We start from the raw sequence: 25,151 nt of genomic DNA on the forward strand, positions 1-25,151 counted from the left end.
ATATAAGACCTGAAACAAAAAATTACATGGAAGAAAACATAGGTACTAAACTCATGGACCTTGGTTATAAAAAGCACTTTATGAATTTGACTCCAAAGGCAAGGGAAGTGAAGGCAAAGATAAATGAATGGGACTACATCAGACTAAGAAGCTTTTGCACAGCAAGAGAAACTGACAAGAAAAGAAACAGACAACCAACTAAAAGGGAGATGATATTTTCAAATAACGGCACAGATAAGGGCCCAGTATCCAAAATATACAAAGAACTCATAAAACTCTACAATGAACTAGCAAGCAATCCAATAAAAAAAAATGAAAAGAGGACATGAACAGACACTTCTTCCAGGAAGAAATACAAATGGCCAACAGATAATATGAAAAGATGCCATCTTCACTAGCTATTAAAGAAATGCAAATCAAAACTACAATGATATACCACCTCACGCCTGTTAGATTAGCTATTATGAACAAGACAGGTAATAACAAGTGTTGGAGAGGCTGTGGAGAAAAAGAAAACGTCATTCACTGTTGGTGAAAATGTAAAGCAGTACAACCATTACGGAAGAAAGTATGATGGTTTCTCAAAAAAATTAAGAATGGAACTACCATATGACCCAGCAATCCCTCTACTGGGTATTTACCCCCAAAACTGAAAAACATTGGTACATAAAAACACATGCAGCCCTATGTTCATTGCAACATTGTTCTCAGTGGCCAAGATATGGAAACAACCAAAAACCCCTTTAGTAATGATTGGATAAAGAAGAAGTGGTACATCTATACTCTGGAATACTATTCAGCCATAAGAAATAATGACATAGGATCATTTATGAGAACATGGATGAACCTTGATAACATTATAATTAGTGAAATAAGTAAATCAGAAAAAAACTAAGAACTGTATGATTTCATATAGGTGGGACACAAAATTGAGACTCATGGACATGGACAAGAGAGTGGTAGGTACCAGGAGGAAGGAAAGGGTAGTGAAGGAGGTGATGGGGTAGGAGGTGCACAAAGAAAACCAGATAGAAGGGGATGGAAGACTATATGACTTTGGGTGATGGGTATGCAACATAATCAAACATCTAAATGATCTGGAGATGTTTTCTCTGATTCTATGTACTCTAATTGACCAATGTCACCCCATTAAAATTAATTGTCTAAATCAAATTAAAAAACAACAACAAGTAAATAGTGCTGCACAAATTTATCAATTCGTTAATTGAATGGTGAGCAAATCCTTATTTTCAATTTTATTTAAATTAAAACTAAACTGCACTAAAACTATCCTTTAACTTCAGTTAACTGTATGGAGTAAATAGCCTTGTAATGATTCATTTGCAACCACATGAACCAAGGCAAAAAGAAAACAAATTTCTATTGACCTAAATGTCATGTCCCAGAGTTGGACCATATTATAAATCTTCTTCAGTAAGGTGTGGTCTCTATTTTGCCTTGACTTCTAAATATATAGCTTTACTTCGTAAAATAGAGTTTTGATATAATGAGGACACTAAGACATCTCACACAGATCTGATAGGAGGCTATGTGAATTTGGGAAGCTCATTTTAACATTTAAATGTCCCTTTAACTATTTGTAGTATCATGTTAATATTACCTACCTCATCAGGCTGCTGTGAGACTATATAAGAAAAATGTAGTTGTCCACTAATTACTCCTATTATTATTATTATTATTATTATTGTACAATAGTACAAAGTCATGTCCTCTTTCTGAAGTAGATTTGTCCTTAGGTTTTGCAGAACCATTAACACTCTAGTCTAATTAGTCCCATACTCCAGAAAGGGATTTAGACATTTCCCAGAAGGTACTCCAAAGCACCAGGCCTCTGTAAGCCCAGGGACTAAGTCAGGGCCACAGTTGCCCAGATCCAAGGGAGGTATTATTCCGCAGTGTTGGGAGAATTTCAACACTGCTCTCCATTTTTTGTTCCTTATTCCCCATCCTGATCAAAGAACGTAGAATGGTTTATTAAAAGAGAAGTGTAAGGGAAACAATCCTGTGGCTCTCGCTCAGGACCTAACAACAAAAAGCCATTTAAATTCTTCTTTCAGAGCCTGCTCAAGCCTCTATATACTTTATTTGATTTGGAAAGGAACTTTAATTTAAGAGAAAAAAACTTTCGCTCCAAGTTGAACACAAAACTATATTTTCTGATATTGCTTTACTTTGATTTTTCTTTACTCTTGTACTATTGTGTCCACTTCTCAATTGGTTTGAAATTGGAGAGTACAGTAATTATTTTGTGTATGTAGAAAACCATATATTTAGAAACAACACCTGTAAACTATAAAGTGACCCTCAAATCCAATTTATGGCCACAATTATGTGTTCAAGTACAATACCAGGCTTTGCAAACATGTAGTGCAAAGGTTAAGTCGCTTTCATAAATGTCTGAGCCAAGATAAGTATAGAAAACAGAGAGTAGTGATGGCAATAAAATGTTTCTGAGTGAATGACCTGCACAGCATCATCCACTAATTTTGACATTCTCTCAGCCAAAGAAAGCATTTGGATAATTGGTTTAGCCTAGGGCTGCTGATATAGAAACTGCCTGCTAGAATGCACTTTCTCTGAGGATAGAGATTGATTGTGCTTATTCTTTTTAATATTCCTAGTACCATCACTGGACCTCGAATGCTACAAATAGTCAATAAAAATTGCTTAAATTTTTGATTGACTGAATAAATAAAAAAGGGAACAATTCTCTAAAATGTATTATTTTTTAGCATAAATTACCCCAAATGTCCATCTGCGTTTAACAAGACTTCTAATTTTAAGTGTCCCAGATTGCCAATCTAATGTAATTATACACACTCATACCCACATGCAAACACACACACACACACACACAAATTATTTAAAACAGAATAAAAAATGTGAAGGATGAATATTATTGGATATCAAACATATAAAGTGTTGAAGTATTTGTTCTCTTAAATAAGTTTAGTTTTAGGTATTAGGTAAATTGAAATCAAAGAACTTTTCTAAAAATGTATTATATATATATATATATATATATATGTATTAATGAATAAAGAAAACTCTAAAAGTCTATTCTGTTTTTTTCTTTTTAATTATAAGTGAGAATTGGGGAGGCAGAAACAGACTCCTGCATGTGCCTTGGCCGAGATAAAACTGGCAAGCCCCCTACCTGGCAATGCTCTGTCTGTCTTAGGCTGCTGCTTTGTTGCTTGGCAACCAAGCTATTTTAGCACCTGAGTTGAGGTCATAGAGCCATCCTCAGCACCTAAGGCCAATTTGATCAAACCATTCAAGCCAGGCTGTGGGAGAAGAAAAGAGAGAGAGAAAGAAGTGGAGGGGTGAAAAAGCAGATGGTCACTTTTCCTGTGTATCCTAACTGGGAATCAAACCCAGGGCTTCTACATGCCATGGTAATGCTCTACACCTGAGCCAACCAGCCAAGGTCCTATTCTGTAATTTACATTGATATCACATACACCCAATCATGGAGGTCAACAATTTTCTTCTTCAATTTTTTCACAATATTTCTGATAGCTATGTCATTTCCAAGAATATTTGGTTTTATTTTGGCAAATCTAAACTATTGAGAAGTTCATCATTTTTATCTTTGAAATGTTTTCTTGCTCTAATAATGCTTTCTATCATAAAATGCTCAGAAAAAAAATAATTTCTAAGTTTGTTATCTACCTATGTGTGTACTGCCTAAAATCCAAAATGCAAACAGAAATAACATGTAAAACTTTTATTTACAACATAAAAATCTGCAATAAAAACTGATGGAAATTATTGATAAGTGAACCTTAAGAGAAAAACTTGTAGATTCAGTTTGACTGTACCTATATCTGGATCATAAACAATATAGCGGTCATCTCTATTGGAGTGGTTTAAACAAACATTACTTAAATTTGAGGATTTAAAGGTAATTTTTCAAGTAACCTGACAATTTTGATACTATCAGACTCCATATTAACAGAAATTAACAAAACATAACACCAAAATATCACATTTTCTCTCCCAAACACAAATATACAAGTGAGTAAACACACTACCACCCACATATGCAGAAGTATACATGTACTTATAGTTAATGGAATTACTTCTTACTTTATTGTGAATTTAAAACAATCAGAAGATCCTGGACCAGGCAGAGGCACAGTGGACAGAGCATCAAACTGGGACACAGAGAACCCAGGTTCAAAACCCTGAGGTTGCAGGCTTGAGCACAGACTCACCAAGTTGAGCGCAGGGTCACTGGCTTGAGCATGGGATCATAGACATGAACTCATGGTCTCTGGCTTGAACCTAAAGGTCACTGATTTGAAACCCAAGGTCATTGGCTTGAGTCCAAGGTCTCTGGTTTGAACAAGGGGTTACTTGCTCTGCCATAGGCCCCCCTATCCTCCCCCCATCAAGGCACTTGAGAAAGCATCAATGAACAGCTAAGGTATTGCAACAAAGAATTAATGCTTCTCATCTCTCTCCCTTCCTGTCTGTCTTTCCCTATCTGTTCCTCTCTCTGTCTCTTTTTTTCTCTGTCACAAAATAAATAATAATAAAAAATTTTAAAAAGCAACCAGAAGAAAACTTCCAACACCTTATACACCCACCTTTCAGACTTGTACTACCATATCTTCCCATCTTTCAAAGCCAGAGCTACATAACCTCCCTTAATACCTATTATCAATAATGAACTCTCCATGATTCTAAATTATTCCTATCTCTCTGTAGCACTAAATTTACCAAAACTCACTTACCTAAAGAAATTGCCTCTTGCTACTGTCTTTTTTTATCTCTCCCCTACATTAAAATTTCCCATTTAACTGAATAATTCAAAAATTCCTTAATTTCTTTCATTAAAAAAGGAGAAAAACCTCTTGATCCTAATAAGTTACCACTTGGACCTGGCCGTTTGGCTCAATAGTAGTGCATTGGCCAGGTATGTGGATGACCTGAATTCAATTCCTGGTCAGGTCACACATGAAACTCTTCTCCATTCCTCCCATCTGTTCCTCCATTCCTCCCCCTTTCCTTCTCTCTCATACTGTCTCTCATTCTTCCCTTTCCACAGCCTTGGCCTAGTTGGAGCAAGCTGGTTCTGGGCACTGAAGATGGTTCCATAGCCTCTCATCAGGCACCAAGAAGATCTTGATTGCCGAGTGATGGAGCAATGGACCCAGATGGGCAGAGCATTGCCCCATAGGGAGCCAAAAAATGGTGGGCCATTCTGCTTATTAAAGTATTCTACTGCTTGACCAGATGATGGCACTGTGGATAGAACATCAGACTGAGACGCAGAGGACCCAGGTTCGAAACCCTGAGTTTGCCAGCTTGGGCACAGGCCCATCTGATTTGAACAAGGTTCAACAAGGGGTCGCTGGCTTGAGCAAGGGCTCACTTGGTCTGCTGTAGCCCCCTGGTCAAGGCTCATATAAAAAAACAATCGAACAACTAAAGTGTCACATTGAAGAATTGATGCTTCTCATTGCTCTTCCTTCCTGTTTGTCTGTCACTATCTGTCCCTCTCTCTGTCTCTGTCACACACAAAAAAGTCTCCTACTGGTAGATGAGCAAATGGGCAGGGAAGACTTCTTCCCTTTCATTCAGAGTTCCCAAAGCCCTGTAGTGTTCTTCAGTTCCACAGCCCAGAAAATCTTCTCTGGTTCCTTCTGGAATCAAAGGCCTCCACCAGTCTCAGCCGAACTCCCAAAGCCCCTCAGCTCTGATTCCACATCTGCACTCCTTCTTCTCTTCCTGCAGAACCCAGGCTGCAGAAAAAGTCCCTTCTCCAGCAAACATTAGCAATACATTGGCCCCTCCCAAGCCAGAAGGTAATCAGAAATTTGCCAACTGCCGCCCTGAGGGCAAGCACCACAGCCTTTCACAGACTACATTCACATGATGCTGCCCAGGTCAATACAAAATGTAAGTGAGCAAACCTAAAAAATACATTTTACAAACTTATTTTACCAACAATGTCTTCTTAACTTGGTTTCTAGGACACTGTTGGTCAAATAAGTTTGTAAATATGATATATAGGTTTGCTTGCTTATAGTTTGCATTGTGTGGGAGGGACAGGCTGTGAGCAGGCAGGGTTGTTATACCCTAAGGCTTAGTCTTAAAACTAAGCCTTTCCCACCCTAAATGACTTTGTATCATAGACTTCCTTGTTTGTATATTGGATTAAAGATTTTGTTTTCTACACCATAAAATGGGGCAGACCAGAAGCTTGCTCTCTCTCGGTTCCTGAGATTAGTGTTAGAGGAGAGAGCAGAGAAAGGCCACATGGAGGGGAGGAGAAATAGCCGAGATGGTGTTCTGAAGGAGAAGCCAGTTTGTGCAGAGTTTGTGCAGAGAGAAGGAGATGGGGAACAGAGGTGAATAAGGCTGGTGAGGTAGAAATCTTTCTTTCTAGAAAACTCGGATAAGTCAGTGGCTTTGGGAGCTCTGAATGAAAAAGGAACTGTTTTCCTGCTGTGTGTATTTCTTGCCTGCTGGGTGTAAATTAGGATTAAAGCTAATGGCCCACCAGTTCTTTGCTCCTGTTGTTTCATTACTGTCTGTCTGAATCAAATGTGAACTTGCATGGGCCAGTCGGCTGTGATGGTGGCCGTGGCTTCTGGCCATACTAAACTCTTAATTTTTTTTCCTAATTATTTGCCTTTTTTTACACCTCTTTATCTTTTTACAGGGTATATTTCTAATACAGTCATCCTGGTCACAGCCATGATAATCTTTTTCCTCGATTAGTAGCTGAGATTGCTAATTACAGTATCTGCTTCTATCATTGCCTACCCCTCCCCATTACTTAGTCAGCAGATACTAGAATAACTCTTTAAAGATCTGATAAGATCATGTTCCTTCTAATTGAAGCCTTGCAATGGCACCTATATATCACTGAAGAGTAAAAGTTTAAGATCATAAAATGGTCTAAAGGCATTTCATTATTTCTCTGAGCTTATTTTTAGGAGTTATTTCTAGTACTATTTGTTTCAGTGATTCTACTACCCTTCTTGCTGTTTGCCGCGGACCAGCGCAGCTCCAAATAACGGTGCGGAATTAAGGAAACACACTTTGTCAGAACAAAACCGATGGGACCGGGAGGACTCCTCAAACTGCCTGGCAGTATCTGAGTGCCTCACAGCCCCAGTTCGCTTTATTATATGGACCTATGCAAATCAAGGACCCTGATACAAAGTTGCACATCAAAGGCTAAGACAGGAACTCTCCCAAGGCAAAAACAGGATACATTAGTGAAATTTACAAACATCTGAAACAAACAGAGTCAGAGGAAGGGTATGTATATTGCTTCCTGCAACCCAAGGAAGGAAGTGGAGTGGGTGCAAACACAGAGCATCAAAGCCAAATATGGAGATGGAGGGGGGAGAACTTAGCCTTTTGCTAAACCTTGAATCTATAATGGCTTCCTGCCATTAACGGTCCACAACATATCCCCCTTTTCTTTTTAATTTGTGCTGCTGAGATTTGCACTCATCTGATTTTCTAATTTGGAGGCAGATGGAAAAAATACAAAACAAACACAAAATTAGTATAGCCAATGCTAACAGATACCCAAAACAACTATACCAATACATCACAGTGATCAAAGACTTTAAGCAAACTCTTTAAGCTAATACAACAAGAATCTATAAAAGAGTAATGTCCTTAAAGTGTTCACCAAGTCCAAGTTGGCACCAACACCATTCCAAATCTCTGCAAATGCAACCCAATCCCAGTTCAGTCCATCAAAAATTGTCACAGGAGCAGGAGTACAGGAAAAGTCCACTTTCAGGAGAAGTCCTCATGGCACTGAAATTGCCGTCACACTTCCACACTCTGCAGTTAGCATCAAAGTCCCAATGACCGCTGCTTCCCAGCTGGCAATGACCCAGGTAGACTGGAAAAGCCATCTGCAGCACGCATGAAGACGGAGCTTCCATTTTCCTCAAACTGGAAAGATGAACCCAGGGGTCCTATACTGGAGCTTTACAGCCATGGAGTGGTGAGGAGAACCTTGGGATACACTAAGCTGGGTGGCAGAGGTAAATTTGTAAGTTGGCAAAAAAGGAAAAAAGGAGCTCTGAATTAGGAGTAGGTCCTAGCCTAAACTATGAGTGGGGCATTGAGGCAGAAGGAATAAAGGAAAGACTATATATTAATCAAAGCAGCAGAAAACAGGACTATCAATACCCACAACAGAGATCTTCGAGGGAAGAATAAAAAACCTGAATATTCAGGCAAGACCTAGTTAAATGACCCTTGTGTAAATGAGACCAGTCTACCGGCTACTTGGAAGAAATACCCCAGGCTCGTCCACAGTGTCGAAGATGGGGCTGACGGCCCTGGGCACCTTTTAGCCTTCAGTGGCAAATCCCAGTATTCTGGGCAAGGTTAGGTCACAGGTGGCTGGAGCAGGGCTGGAAGAGACTGAACCCTCCCTTGGAGGAGTGAGGGGGAAGCCTACCTTCCAGTGTGTCCCTTCTTCCTCACAGCAAAGGCATGTAAGCCTGGCAGGCTTTGGCTTAAATGACCATCCTTTCCACTATTGAAGCAGGGCCCTGATGAAGTTCCAGTTGGAGCGTTGGAGCCTCTGAGGGCGTATGCCAAGAGCTAGTATTTTACATGATCTCCTTTGGGCTTTTTTGGCCTCTTGGTACCTTAAAAGCCATGCTCAGAAGATCTCGCTGAGGGGCTTGAGAGTCCCTATCTGCCTATATATCTGGAGCTATTCAGAAAAGAACAAAACAGTGTCATTAGCTGGAATCAAATAAAAGTAAAAAAAGGGTAGTAGTTTGCAGGACAAAAATTTGGGCATCTCTTGTACATCAGCATTCAAGATAAACTGTTTGAAGTAAAAAGTGTAACAGGGTAGACCTGCAGGAGCTCCAGGACATGACTCCCCCCCCTTTCTTTTTATATTATTTACAATTGAATCACACTTTACAATATTTTGACTTCTATTGCAAGAAATTTTTGACTTTGTTAACTTTTAACAAAAATAGAGTAAAAGCACCTCCAAACAACATTCCCACACTTATCAAAACACCCCCTTAACATTAACAGGCACTTTAGAGAGTACATATCAAAACTGAAAAATCCCATTGTGATCTTCATTATTCTTCTACAGCAAAAAAATCTTTACACCTTTATTATGTAAATCTATGCTGCTTCAAGCCTTTCACTTGCAGCCTGGAGCAGCCTGGCCAAACCAGCAAGTCTTTTGGATCCAAAATGAGCGTGCTCTACTTATTCCAAACAAAATTATATTTATATAGGGAAATGAAATTATTCCTGTTTTGTTTTCAATACTACAGCCGGCACTTCCAAAACTATTATCATCATTACTTTTCATGTAAGGACTTAATTCAGGCCTTATAAACAAAAACATCATGAAATCAAGAGTGAAACCCGGGGTTTTAGAGATTAAACTATGGCCTGCTTGATCTTAAGTAGGGCTATCTTAATAGGAACATAATAAGGATATACACTAAACAGAGATCTCTCTTGAAAAATCTCAAGACGGCCGTATGAGATTTCTATTCAGCAATACCCAAATCAGGCCCCCCTTTTGCCCTCTTTTCAAGCAATGGATCAGGAAAATAAAATTATCTAAAACATTAAAAAAATTAGATAATAATAATTGAGAAAGGGAAGAGAGCATAGTAAGTCTTATGCAATTGCTCTTGTAAAGTGAGTCTCTCATCTAGAATCATGGTGTCTCACCAGTCGTTCAGGGATCCACCGAGGAGCTTCAGCAGACCTAGGAAAAACACACACATATCCTCGGCCCCATAAGAGAACAGGGTCTGGCCCTTGCCAGATTCCTGTGAGTGGGTCCCTCCATCGCACTTCAGGGAAGGCTTTCCTTGCAGGGTTCCAGAGTCTCTCTGCTGCTGAATGACCCTGTACATCAGTATTCAAAAAATTTAAAGTGAAAAGAGCATGACAAAGAAGATTTGCAGGAGTTTGAGGGTATAATTCCCCTTTTTTAATTTTTTCCAATTGGTTTTTAAGTGTTTGATGTGCACGCTCTACAATGCCTTGACCTTGGGGATTGTAAGGAATTCCCGTCCTTAGGTCAAGTCCAAAAGTCTGACAAAATGTAGTAAATGCTTTTCCTACATATGCAGGAGCGTTGTCAGTTTTAATCAGTTTAGGAAGTCCAATAATAGAAAATGCATATAAGCAATGAGCTATAACATGTTTAGCAGCCTCTCCTGTTCTGGCAGAGGCTACTATAAATCCAGAATAAGTATCTACTGTAACGTGGACAAAGGATTGTTTGCCAAATGAAGGTATATGAGTAACATCCATTTGCCAAAGTTGTCCCGGTAGGAGTCCTCGAGGGTTAATTCCAAACGAAGGGACAGATTGTAATATAGGGCACCTTGGACAAGATTTAACAATCTGCCATGCTGCTTCCCGAGAAAGTTGAAACTGTTTACGCAGGGCTGCAGCGTTCTGGTGATGGATAGTATGAGACTGAATTGCTTGATCTGTCATGGTTGCTCCAATAATTTTCTTTTGGGTAGCTTGACCAACAAGGGCATTCCCTTGCGCTAAAGCTCCATGGAGCATGGAGTGAGCTCAAATATGTCCTATAAAACACGGAGCTGTATGTTGATGTACAAGTCTTTGAAGGAGGAGGAACTGCTGAAATAGTTCCTCATCAGCAGTTGTCCCTAAGACAGCAGTCTCTATAGTGGAAACAACCATAAGTAAATATCTGCTGTCTGTATACAAATTAAAGGAGGAGTATGGCAAATGCTGAAAAGCCATGATAATGGCATGTAATTCTATTCTTTGGGCTAATTTTAAGGTGACTGTTTCAGTATAAAGCTGTCCATTGATTATTAAGCCTGCTATTCCTGAGCTGGATCCGTCAGTAAAGATTGTAGGTGCTTCAGGAATGGGCTCATTAACAATTGTCTTAGGAAATATAAAGGTAGTAATTAATGAAAATTGAACTATTTTATCAGCTGGGTAGTGAGAATCAATTTGGCCTGTAAAATTTGCAAAAGCGATTTGCCATTTTGTGGAAGTTTCCCAAAGCCATTGTTGTTGATCCTTTGAAAAAGGAACAACAATAGTCTGTGGCTCAAAACCTATAAGCTGCAAGAGTCGCCTACGCCCCTTGATAATCAAGGAGGCAACAAGATCAAAATATGGAGATAAACCTTTCTTAGGAGTAACAGCTAAATGAATCCATTTAATAGGACCTGAAGCTTGCCACAATAGTCCTGTTGGAGTGTAACTTGAGGGACATATTAGTAGGGCAATTGATTCCTCAGGATTTATGCGTTTTAGTTGTGCTTGCTGCAAGGCCTTTTCTACAAGCTTTAAAGCTTGTTGTCCCGCAGGTGTAAGTAGCCGAGGAGAAGCTGGTTCAGCTGAGCCTCTAAGAATATCAAAAAGTGGCTTCAGTTCTCCAGTAGTTAATTTCAAGGAAGGTCTAAGCCAATTAATGTCTCCTAACAGTTTCTGGAAATCGTTTAAAGTTTGCAAATGATCTGTCCTGATTTCTATTTTCTGTGGGCGAATTTGTTGTCCCTCAATAATTTGTACTAAATAAGAAAAAGGTAAGGATTGCTGTACCTTTTCAGGAGCTATATAAAGTCCTGATTTTTTCAGAGAATATTCTAGTTGTTGCAAAATGGTCAACACAGTGTCTTTATCTGGATGAGCAATAAGAATATCATCCATATAATGAATTATGTATGCCTTAGGGTGTTGCCTTCGTACTGGAGAGATGGCTTGAGCAACATATTTTTGGCACAAGGTAGGACTATTAGCCATACCTTGAGGCAAAACTCTCCACTGGTATCGCTCCATGGGAGCCTGAAAATTAAGTGAAGGAACACTGAATGCAAAAACGCTTGCAATCATGAGGGCTTAAAGGAATAGTAAAAAAGCAATCCTTCAAATCAACAACTATAAGGTGATAGTTCCATGGAATGGCAGTAGGAGAAGGAAGTCCTAGCTGGAGAGGACCCATAATTTCCATAGTCTTATTTATTGCTCTCAAATCTTGTAATAGCCTCCAGTCTCCTGATTTCTTTTTAATAACAAATATAGGCATATTCCATGGATTATTAGATGGTTCAATGTGCCCAAGCTGTAGCTGTTCCTGTACCAATTGAGCAGCTGCCCTAAGTTTCTCCTGAGAAAGGGGCCATTGGTCTACCCATATAGGATTATCTGATTTCCAAGTAATTGGGTCTGCACAGTGCATTATTGGGGTAGCAGAAGCTACCAAGGCCCCTATGCAAAATTTTGATATCCTAATCCATGCCTTCTGGTATTGGGTGCCACTTCTATGGGGGTGAGAATTCCTCGCTGTTCTTTTCCTAGACCCTTAGTGGGCAAAAATCCCTGATCAAGCATTTGAGTGCTAACTAAACTATTAGGACTGACTAGCAATGCCCCCATATTTTTCAAAACATCTCTACCCCACAAATTAACTGGTAATCCAGGGAGCACATAAGGCTGAAAAAATCCAGAATGACCTTCTTTATCTTCCCATTGTAAAAAACTAGAACTTTGTTGAGGGGATTTACTCTGCCCTATACCTTGTAATTCTGTGGCTGCTGCATGAGTGGGCCAGGAAGGAGGCCAATGTAGCTTAGCAATAACAGATACATCAGCCCCAGTATCTAAAAGCCCTTTAAATTTACGCCCTTGTATTGTTAGTTCCATTTCAGGGCGTTCCTGACCTATTTTTTGAATCCAATAGGCAGTATCAGTGGAGCCAAATCTTTGATTCTCTCGGGGTCCCTTTAGCAGGGTTTGGCCTTGTCTTAAAAGAGGTAAAAGGATTAATTGAGCAATTTTCATATCAGGGGAGATAGTGACTATATTCCTCAAAGTGTGAGCCATTACTTTAATTTCCCCTGTATAATCAGAGTCTATCACTCCAGGAAGAACAAAGAATTCCCTCATAGTTAAACTACTTTTGCCTAACAAGATTCCTACTGTGTTACTGGGAAGTGGCCCAAAAATTCCAGTGGGTATGGCTTGAGGTCCCATCTCTGGAGTCAATACGAATTGAGAGGTGGGACTGAGGTCCAGTCCTGTACTGCCTGTTGTTGCCTGGGATAGTTGGGCAATGTTTGGCCTGCTGGAATCTGAATTTGCTGAGGAAACACTGACATTGCCCCTATTGTTTGATGGGGCCGGGGAGGGCCCCATTGTCCGTTTCCCTGCCCTGCGGTAGTACATTTAGGCCTCCCCTTATTTTTCCAATGTTTCCCATGTCTACAAAGTGGGCAGAGGTCCGGAGCCTTAAGGGCTGGCTGTCCTTGAGGGAGAGGCAGAGACCAATATCCGGGGAAAGCAGGGCAGTTTTTAGCAAAATGCCCCGAACCCCCGCATTGAAAACAGTTTCCATGGGCAAAAGTACTTCCCTGACCTTCCTTCCTTCACTTGTTCTGTCCTTTATCAAAGTTTTGTCCTGGAAATCTTGCCTTATTACCTGTGGTAAAGGCAAGACCTTGCATGTATGAAGGCCCAACATCGGCGCATATTCTAATATAATCCTCTATATCTCCCTTCTTGCGGTGAGGCCGAAGTGCAGCCTGACAAGCAGAATTAGCATTTTCATAGGTTAGTTGTTTTATTAAAACCTTTCCCACATTTTTATCCCCTACTATTCTTTCAACTGCTTGAATTAGCCATGAGACAAAGTCTTGAAATCGCTCGTCTGCACCCTGCCTAATTTTACCAAATTCTTCTGGTTTGGTCCCTGGAATAGGCAGGCATTTCCATGCCTGTGTGGCTAGCTGATTAATTATATCATAAATAGTTGGTCGATACTCTAATTGAGTTGCCGTATGGGCATACTGTCCTTCTCCAGTTAACATATCTACAGTAACAGCAACATCCTCTTGCTGATTTTTCTCATCCAGCTCTATAGCCTTTTCATGAAAGTTTGACTTCCACAACAAATAATCACCCCCAGAGAGACAAGCATGAGCAATTGCCTTCCAGTCATTTGGGGGAAGAGCCTTTGCACTAATGGTATCTAATAAACCAAGTGTAAAAGGAGCAGTAGGCCCATACTGAGCACAAGCAAGTTTAAGCTCTTTCAGAGTTTTAAAAGGTACAGGTTCATGTTCTCGCACTAGTCTCCCTGTATCATCCTGTCTTTCCACAATAGGAAAACAGGCAAAGCCATCTATTGTTTCCCCTATATTTTGAGCCTGGTCTATAGATTGTTGGAGAGGAGATTTCCCAGATTTTGAGCTATAGACTATGGAATCAGCCCGATAAGGGAACGGAGGAGCAGAGGGTTGAATGTAGGAAGGAGCTGAGGGCAGCGGAGGCCCCGCGGCTAAGGCAGCTATAGCCACGGATTTTTCATCCCCCCTGTCATCCTCAGACTCCAAGTTATCCTTGTATTCACATCCCTCTGTTTCCGGCTTACCCTGATACTCTTCAGACAATGATTTGTCTTCATATGGAAACATGTTTACAAAAAGGTCCCTTATTTTTGACCCTATCTGTCCCATATTCTTTTACTCCCAACTACACTTTCCCCAAAAACTTTCTTTACTCACTGTGTGCACTTCACTTTGGGGAGTTCTGTCACCTTCCTTCAGTTTTAGTTTCCTCGTACTCAAGTCGTCTGTTCGGGCGCCACTTGCCGCGGACCAGCGCAGCTCCAAATAACGGTGCAGAATTAAGGAAACACACTTTGTCAGAACAAAACTGATGGGACCGGGAGGACTCCTCAAACTGCCTGGCAGTATCTGAGTGCCTCACAGCCCCAGTTCGCTTTATTATATGGACCTATGCAAATCAAGGACCCTGATACAAAGTTGCACATCAAAGGCTAAGACAGGAACTCTCCCAAGGCAAAAACAGGATACATTAGTGAAATTTACAAACATCTGAAACAAACAGAGTCAGAGGAAGGGTATGTATATTGCTTCCTGCAACCCAAGGAAGGAAGTGGAGTGGGTGCAAACACAGAGCATCAAAGCCAAATATGGAGATGGAGGGGGGAGAACTTAGCCTTTTGCTAAGCCTTGAATCTATAATGGCTTCCTGCCATTAACAGTCCACAACAGCTGTTCCTTGAACACACAAAGTTCTCGCCTGCCTTAGGGTCTTTGTGCTGCCTTTATCATCTTCTTCAAGTTTTGCTCAAATATTTCTTTTAAAAAAATACGACCCTTATATCAACTCTCCTATACTCAATTTCTTTTACCATTATCTACCTTTTTCTCCCCATTTAAAAGTCACCTTTTGACACATTATATATGTATGATTGATTTTCTATTGTCCCTTATTAAGCTGTCAGTCTACAAGTGCAGGACATTACAATTATTTACTTCATTGTAAAACCCCAAGTGCATGGGACATAGTGCTTGCTATGCATATACAATTCAAAGTGGATTTTTTTTTCTCTTACATCTAAATATGTACACTGCCTTTCTGGCTTCCTAATACATCTTATTTTGAATTAATATATAGTTTCAATAAATCAAAAACTCTATGGTAGAAAATTCCTAGACATTTCCGAACATAATGAAAGACTGTAGAGCCAGTAGCCATGGCCACCATCAGAGCCGACTGGCCCATGCAGGTTCGCATTTGATTCAGACAGATGATAATGAAACAATGGAGCCAAGAACTGGTGGCCCATTACCTTTAACCCTAGCTTGCACCCGGTGGGTGAGAAAATACACACAGTGGGAAAACAGTTTTCTTTCTATTCAGGGATCCCAAAGCCACTGACTTATTCAAGTTTCCTAGAATCAAAGTTTTCTACCTCACCGGCCTTATTCACCTCTGTTCCCCATCTCCTTCTCTCTGCACAAACTCTGCACAAACTGGCTTCTCCTTCAGCACTCCACCGTCTTGACTACCTTTCCTCTGCAATGCTGATGGTAGGAACCGAGAAAGAGAGCCCCAGTCTGCCTTATTTTATAGTGTAGAAATTAAAGCCTTTAAGCCAATATACAAATAAGGAAGTCTCTGATACAAAGCCACTTATCTGAGGCATCAATCGAATTCCTCATAAGAGTGCACCACCCCACATCATGCAACAGTCAAGGGTGTGGAGAAAGCTTAGTTTTGAGAAGATCTTAGTATTAAAAGGGTGGGAAGGGCTTAGTCTTAAAATTAAGCCATAGGCCAGTGATCAGCAAAGTCATTTATCATCAGAGCCAAATATCAACAGTACAATGATTAAAATTTCTTTTGAGAGCCAAAATTTTAAAACTTAAGCTATATAGGTAGATTTATTCCTTACTAAGATAGTGCCCGCATGTGGTATTTTGTGGAAGAGCCACATGTGGCTTGCAAGTCATGTTTTGCCAACCACTGCCTTAGGCTATAATTACTTTGCCTGCTTTCAGCCTGTCTCCCACACCTCATGCAAACTATAACTGAGCAAACATATATATCATATTTACAAACTTATTTGGCTAGCAAAGACCAAACATTTTTAATAAATTGATTTACTGCATCCATTTATTTGCTTCTTTATCAACAATTTATTATTATTTTAATTTAACAAAAAGTATATTTGAGTCTTAATGGTGTAACTGGGCACTGCATACAAATAGCATGAGACATAATACTTGTCTTTGGGCTTTGAGATCCAAAAGAATCTTTTTGTAACTCAAGTTTCTTGTTTAGAGTAAGATAAACCAACTCTAGTTAAATCTTTTACTCCACATCTTTAGAAAATTTTGTCTTTAATTTTAGAATATTTGCAGAGTCTGGCCACATTTTATTCTCTTTACTGTACCCAATCCAAGTGTACTCAGATTTCTTGTCTGGGATACAATGAGCCTCTTATGTAGTCTTCCAGCTTTTATATTTGGTGCACTGCTGCTATCCTCAATGATACATCCAGAGCAACATCTCAAACCATAAATCTAATCATATCATTCTTCTGCTCAAATCTCTCTAATATCTTTCTATTTCACTCAGAGAAAAAACCAAATCCTAGACAAAAGTAGTTGAATAGCTGGACACAAAGGTCTAAGTAATCTGGCCTCCAATTCAGTCCTAACCTTGTTTCAATCCTATTAGCATCCTTGTCATTCTTGCATAAATGCACATATGCTCCACTCTTGAGTCTCTCACTTGCTAGTTGCTCTGCAAAAGTGCTCCTCTGCAGATGACCACATGACTAACTCCTTCTTCTCCATCAAGTCTCTGCTGATTACCTTTTATCAAAATGCAATCTGCCCTCTTGCCCAAGGATTTCTAATCCACTCACCCACCGTATTTTATCCCAAGAAAGACATCAACTAGAAATTTCCTCTTTTATATGTATTTTATATTGTTTGCCTCCCGTCATCTATTCCAAAAGGAAAATAACCTATACTTGGATAGCATTAGAAGAGAAAGTAAGATGAAGAGGCAAGTCACAAGGATTTCTGGGGAGTGGAACTGTTCTGTATGATACATAGTGATGGATAGATGTACATTATTCATTTCTCAAAGCCTGTGGAAAGTGCAACACAAAAAGTGAAGCCTAATGTAAATGAGGGTTTTGGATGATAATGATGTGTCAGTGTACATACATCTCTTGTAACAAATGTATCCCCCTGGTGAGGGATGGTGATAGTGGCAGAGGTTGTGTATGAGGACAAGGGGGTACACAGGAACTGTCCACATTTTTTATTCAATTTTGTTGTGAATCTAAAGTTGCTCTAAAAATAGAGTCTATTTAAAAACTCTAAATTAGAGTAAATAGCACAAATGTAGCTGAAAATAATTTAATATCTAGAATCCATCAAAATTTCTGAATATAAGTTTAAAAAGACAAACTATCCAACCAAAAAATTAAGACAAGGCATAAAAATTTGTTTTTAACAAGGAAAGATAAATGCATATAAAATGTTATATCTCAAAAGAAAAATGTAAATAAAAACCATGTGTTCTAAAGTGTTTCCATGTTATTCAGCACACTAATAATAATATTCATGACAATCATAATAAATTAAAAAGTATGTGGAGCAGTGGGACCTACTTTATACTTCTGGTGATGGCTAAAATAATACAGCTGTTTCACATAACAATGTGATAATATCTAAAGTGTTATATATGAGTCTGTGTTTAAAATTCTTTGAAATATCTTAGCAATTCTTTATACATATGCATAGTTATCTTGGAGAATTTCCCTTGGTTTCACTGAGAAAGTCTATACAGCACATATTATTGTATGAGAGTTTAACAGGGGTATCTAATCTTCCCTTCATACATTAACTTTTGAGACTCTGACATCATAAATTTCTAGAAATGAGTCACTTGGGATCCTCTTATTCCCGTGAATGTAGTTCAATTGAAATCATTTTAACTACAGAACATTCTACCAGTGTCTATAGACTATACAAAATTGTCACAAAATTACTTTTCAAAGATAATGACACCCCACCCCCTTCCTGAAGTGTATCTCTGGCTCTTGGTGAAGAGCATGTCCTCTGGGTTCTCTCAGGGACTCTTTTTATAAAGTGGATAGACCATGTTAAATTTACCTTATTTTATTTTTTACAGAATTATTTATATTTCTCAACATGAAACTTAAATTTTTCTGGCACTTTCATTTAATTAACCAAATGTTATCAGTGCTAACTAATAAATAACATGAACCATTTTTAGTTGTTTATACTACCATAGTGAATTCAGAAACTCTAGCTCATAAACAATTTTATTTCAAAAAAATCTGTCGGTATATAATTAGCTCCCAGATTTTTTATAATATAAATTACTAAAGTAAATTGCTAAAAGAAAACAAGAAATCTAATGCCTCTTTTCAAAGTTGTCTTTAAATAACAATTACTGGAGAATTTTAAGCCATTACTTAATTTACTGTTTTTCTCAAGCTTGGCTTAGATTTAAAATCATACAGGAATATTAAAAGATTCCTGATTCTCAAGTCATCCCCCAATGTAATTATACTCTTGAGAAGTTTTTTAAAATTTTATTACTTTCAATTTATTGTGTTAACATGTATTCAAGTGTCCCACTCAAAATAACTCCCTCATTTCTACCCCTGTAACCCCCCATTATACCCCTTTTCCCCCTCCCCCTAATTTCCTTCCCCCTTTCTTCTGAGATTTGCTATTCTGTTATCTATATCTGTGTGTTATGTATATATAATTTCACTAATCCCTTCACCTTTTCTGACCTCATCTCCTCATCCCCCTTCCCTCTGACACTGTCCCTCTGCTCCCTGTGACCCTGCCTCTGCCTCTATTCCATTCCTCAGTTCACTTTGTTCATTAGATTCCACATAAAAGTGAGATCATATGATATTTGTCTTTCCTGCCTGGCTTATTTCACTTAGCATAATGATCTTCAGGTCCATCAATGCCATTGCAAAGGCAAAATTACCTTCTTTTTCATGGCCACATAGTATTCCATTGTGTATATGTACCACACTTTTTAATCCACTTGTCTACTGACAGACACTTGGGCTGTTTCCAGATCTTGGCTATTGTGAACAATGCTGCCATAAACATGGGGGTGCATTTCTTCTTTTAAATCAGTGATTTGATATTCTTAGAATATATTCCTAAAAGTGGGATAGCTGCTTCAAAAGGCAGTTTCATTATTAATTTTTTGAGCAAACACCATACTGTTTTCTACTGTGGCTGCCCTACTCTGCATTCCCACCAGCAGTGCAATAGGGTTCCCTTTCCTCCACATCTTCATCACACTTACTGTATGTTGATTTCTGAATTACTGCCATTCTGACTGGTGTAAGGTGGTATCTCATTGTGGTTTTCATTTGCATTTCTCTGATGATTAGTGATGTTGAACACTTTTTCACATGTCTATTGGCCATCTGTATGGCCTCATTAAAGACGTTTTTATTCAGGTCCTTTGCCCATTTTTAAATTGGATTTTTTACCTTCCTGGTGTTGAGTTTTAGACGTTCTTTAGAAATTTTGGTTATTAACTCTTTATCAGACATATTGGTGAATATATTCTCCCATTGTGTGGGTTGTCTTTTTACTTTGTTAATGGTATATTTTGTTGTGCAAAAGCTTTATAGTTTGATATAGTCCCATTTGTTTATCTTATCCTTTATTTTACTTGCCTGTGGAGATAAATTGGCAATAATATTGCTATGAGAGATATTATAGAGTTTACTACCTATGTTTTCTTTCAAGATATTTATGGTTTCATGACTTACATTTAAATTTTTTTTATTCATTTTGAGTTTATTCCTGTGAATGGTGTAAGTTGGTGGTCTAGCTTCATTTTTTTGCATTTCCCTATTCAATTTTCCCAACACCACTTATTAAAGGGACTCTCTTTACTTCATTGTATGCTCTTACCTCCTTTGTCAAATATCAATTGACTATAAAGGTGGTGGTTTATTTCTGAGTTCTCTGTTCTGTTCCATTGATCTGTATGCCTGTTCTCATGCCAGTACCAAGCTGGGTTGATTACTATGTCATTGTAGTATAACTTGATATCAGGAAGTTTGATACCTCCCACTTTATTCTTTATTTTCAAGTTGCTGAAGCTATTCCTGTTCTTTTTTTGGATCCATATAAATTTTTAGAATATGTTTTCTATATTGAAGTATGTCATTGGTATTTAATATGAATTGCATTGAATTTATAGATAGCTTTGGGTAATACAGACATTTTAATGCTGTTTATTCTTCTTATCCATAAACATGGTATATTCTTCCACTTCTTTGTATCTTCCTTGATTGTTTTTTTTTCAATGTCCTATAATTTTTCCAGTACAAGTATTTTACCTCCTTAGATAAATTTACTCCTAAATAAGTACTTCATTTTTGTTGTTGCAATAGTGAAGGGGATTTTCTTAATTTCTCTTTTGGACAGTTTATAAAAATGCCACTAATTTCTGAATATTAATTTTATATTCTGCCACCTTGCTGAATTCATTTATCAGGTTTAGCATTTTTGGGACTAAGACTTTAGAATTTTCTATGTACAGTATCATATCATTAGCAACTAATGATTGTTTTATTTCTGTTTCATTTTGAATGCCTTTTATTTCTTCTTGCTGTGGCTAGGACTTCCAGAACTATGTTGAATAAGAGTGGTGAAAAGAAGCATCCTTGCCTTGTCCTGATCTTAAGGGGATTGCTTTTTAATTTTTGCTCATTGAGTATGTTATCTGTCAGTTTGTCATAGATGGCCTTTATCATGTTGAGGTATGTTCCCTGTATTCCCACTTTGCTAAGGGTTTTGATCATAAATGGGTGCTAAATTTCATCAAATAGTTTTTTTTTTTATCTATTGATATAATCATGTGATTTTTATCCTTCATTTTGTTTATGTAATGAATCACATTGATTGATTGTAAATATTGTACCAGCCTTGCAACCCCAGAATAAATCCCACTTGATTAAAGTGTATGACTTTTTCCATGCATTGCTGGATCCGTTTGCTAATAATTTGTTGAGAATTTTAGCATATGTTTATCAGGGATATTGGCCTATAGCTTTCTTTCTTTGTAGTGTTTTTATCTGGTTTTGGAATGAGAATTATGCTTGCCTCATAAAGGAGCTGAGAAGTTTTTCCTCCTCTTGAATATTTTGAAATAGCTTGAGAAGAATAGGAGTTAGTTCTTCTTTGAATGTTTGGTAGAATTCACTTATGAAGCCATCTGGTCCAGGACTAGTTTACTGGGATTTTTTTTTGATAACTGTTTTAATTTCAATTGTTGTAATCAGTCTGTTTAGATTTTCTCGTTCTTCCAGATTGAGTTTTGAAAGATTGTATGTTTCTAAAAGTTTATCCACTTTACTAAGGTTGTCCAATGTTTTGTCATATAGATCTTCATTGTATTTTCTTACAATCCTTTGTATTTCTGTAGAGTCAGTTGTTACTTCTTCATTTTCATTTCTAATTTTCTTTATTTGAGTTTTCTCTCTTTTTCCTTGATAAGTCTGGTTAAAAGTTCTTCAATGTTGTTTACCTACTCAAAGTACCATCTCTTGGTTTTATTGATCTTTTGTTTGTTTTTTAGTCTATATCATTTATTTTCACTCTGATCTTTATTATTTCCTTCCTTCTGCTTCCTCTGGGCTTTATTTGCTGTTCTTTTTCTAGTTCTTTTAGATGCAGGGTTAAGTTGCTTATTTGAGTTTTTTCCTTGCTTCTTAAGGTATGCCTGTAATGCTATAAACTTCCCTCTCAAGTGTGCTTTATTTTTGTCCCATAAATTTGAGTTGTATGTTCATTTCCATTTGTTTCAAGAAAATTTTTGATATCTTTCTTGAGTTTGTTGTTAACCAAATTGTTATTTAATAATATGCTATTTAGCCTCCAAGTATTTGAATGTTTTTCTATTGTAGTTAATTTCTAGTTTCATGCCATTGTGATCAGAGAAGATGCTTGATATAATTTCAATCTTTTTAAATTTATTGAGACTTGTTTTGTATCCTAACATGTGGTCTATCCTAGAGACTATACCATGAGCACTTGTAAAGAATGTATATTCTGCTGCTTTGGGGTAAAATGTTCTGAAGATAGCAATTAAACCTAGTTAATCTACTGTATCATTTAAGGCTACCTTTTCTTTGTTAATTTTCTGTCAGGAAAATCTATCCATTGCTGTTAGTAAGGTATTATAATTCCTTACTACTATAGTATTGCAGTCGGTCTTGCCCTTTATATCCATCAAAGTCTGCTTTATATATTTAGGTGGTCCTATATTAGGTACATAAATATTTACAGTGGTTATATCCTCCTGTTGGATTGCTCTCATTTTAATTATGTAGTGACATTCTTTATCCCTTACTATAGCCATTTTTTATGTCTGTTTTGTCAGATATAAATATTGCTGTCCCAGCTATTTTTTCATTTTTATTTTTATAAAATATCTTTTTCTATACCTTGAATTTTAGTATATGTGTATCTTTTGTTCTGAGATTGGTCGTTTATAGACTGCATATGTTTGGGTCCTGTTTTCTTATCCATGTGGCTACCCTATGTCTTTTTATTGAAGCATTTAATCCATTTACATTTAAGGTTATTATTGATATGAACTTATTTATTGACATTTTTATTCTTTAAATCTATAATCCTCTTTTTCTTGATTTCTTTTTTTAATTTGCTCTTTTTACAGCAGACCCCTTAATATTTCCTGCAGTACTGGTTTGGTTGTAATAAATTCCTTAAGTTTTTTTTTTTTTTTTGGCTGGGAAACTTTTTATTTCTCCTTAAATTTTAAATGATAACCTTGCTGGATAAAGAAGTCTTGGTTGTAGTTTCTTGTTTTGCATCAATTTGAATATTTTTTTTTTTGTATTTTTCTGAAGCTGGAAACGGGGAGAGACAGTCAGACAGACTCCCGCATGCACCTGACTGGGATCCACCCGGCACGCCCACCAGGGGGCGACTCTCTGCCCACCAGGGGGCGATGCTCTGCCCCTCTGGGGTGTCACTCTGCTGTAACCAGAGCCACTGTAGAGCCTGGGGCAGAGGCCAAGGAGCCATCCCCAGCGCCTGGGCCATCTTTGCTCCAATGGAGACTTGTCTGAGGGAGGGGAAGAGAGAGACAGAGAGGAAAGAGAGGGGGAGGGGTGGAGAAGCAGATGGGCGCTTCTCCTGTGTGCCCTGGCTGGGAATCGAACCCAGGACTTCTGCACACCAGGCCAACACTCTACCACTGAGCCAACCGGCCAGGGCCTCAATTTGAATATTTTTTGCAAATCCCTTCTGATCTCAATTGATTCTGTTGAGGAGTTGGATGTCTTCCTTATAGAGGCTCCTTTGTACTGCTTTTTTCCAGCAGTTTTTAGTATTCTTTTTTTGTCTCTTAATTTTGGCATTTTAATGATGATGTGTTTTGGTGTAGGCCTCGTGGGTTCCTCTTTAATAGTATACTCTGTGATTCTTGAACTTGTGTGAATTTTTCTTTCATCAACTTAAGGATGTTTTCAGCTTTGATTTCTCTATCCCTTGTTCATCCTTTTCTTCTTCAGGAAGCCCTATGATGTGGATGTTGTTTCTCTTCACATTGTCACAGCAGTCACTTAGAGTTTCCTCAGTCATTTTGCATCTCTTTTTGTTTTTCTGTTCTACTTCTGTGTTTATTTTTATCTTGTCTTTTAAATAGCTGATTCAATCCTCTGCTTCATCCAGCCTGCTGTTGATTCCTCCTAGTATAAGTTTCTATTCTTATATTGTATTTGTCATTTCTGACTGATTCTTTTTTATGATTTCAATGTGTTTTTTGATGCTTGCTATCTCTTTATTTAAGTGCTCACTATATCCAATCATTGTTGCTTTAAGATCCTTGAGCATCCTAAAAATCATTATTTTAAATCTGGTAGTTTGGTTACTTCCATTTCATTTAGTTCTTTTTCTGGGGATTTCTCTTATTGATTCATTTGGGTCACATTTCATTGCCTGTTCATTTGTCTGTGTATTAGGTAGTGTTGTCTGACTTTGAAATTTTTGCAACAATTTTATGAGAAAGATAAGTTTGGTGGTACTGACCTCCAGACCACCTGTTTTTTGTTTTCTAGGAATGCTTGTTGAGGGTAGTATTTTCTCTCCTGTTATATGTCAGAACTAAATACAGTTTGTCCTTTCCTGGATATGGTTATCCCTTCAGGCTGACTGTCTCTAAGAGTCAACCATGATCATGTATATTATAAACTGTTCAATGTCTGTCCTGTTGGGTGTATTTATTCTCCACAGTGTCTGTTGTCTGCTAGCCTCTTTCTTTGGTAGTATTGCTTGTGTAGTTATGTAAGTATAGGATTGGTGCTGTTTGCTACCCACTACCAGTTGTGTTGGTTATATATCTTCTTTGTTTGGCATCAGCTATTGTTTGCAGTCCGTTATGAGCTACCTGTCTGCAGGTACTTCACTTTTTGCTATTTTTGTCTGAGTTTTCTTTGGTCATGTGAGAGAGGCCTACCAGTGTATTAGGATCAACATTCTCCTGCTTAGAGATGACAGCAACTCTGTAAAAGCCCCAAGCTCCATAAAATTTGTCTTCATTTTTTAGCTGCTTCTCCTCCTCTTGCAGCAACTTGATCTTCCCATAGGCTTTCATAGAAAGACTGTAGTGTGAAATCAAACTGACCTCACCAAACCAACTCCACTACAGGTTGCCCTCTTGGTCAGTTAGGGTGCTGAGGTTATGAATACAATGTTAGTGGGACTGCCTATTTTAGGAGTCTT

This window comes from Saccopteryx bilineata, chromosome 8 (genome assembly GCF_036850765.1).
Source record: "Saccopteryx bilineata isolate mSacBil1 chromosome 8, mSacBil1_pri_phased_curated, whole genome shotgun sequence".
Taxonomy (NCBI): Eukaryota; Metazoa; Chordata; class Mammalia; order Chiroptera; family Emballonuridae; genus Saccopteryx; species Saccopteryx bilineata.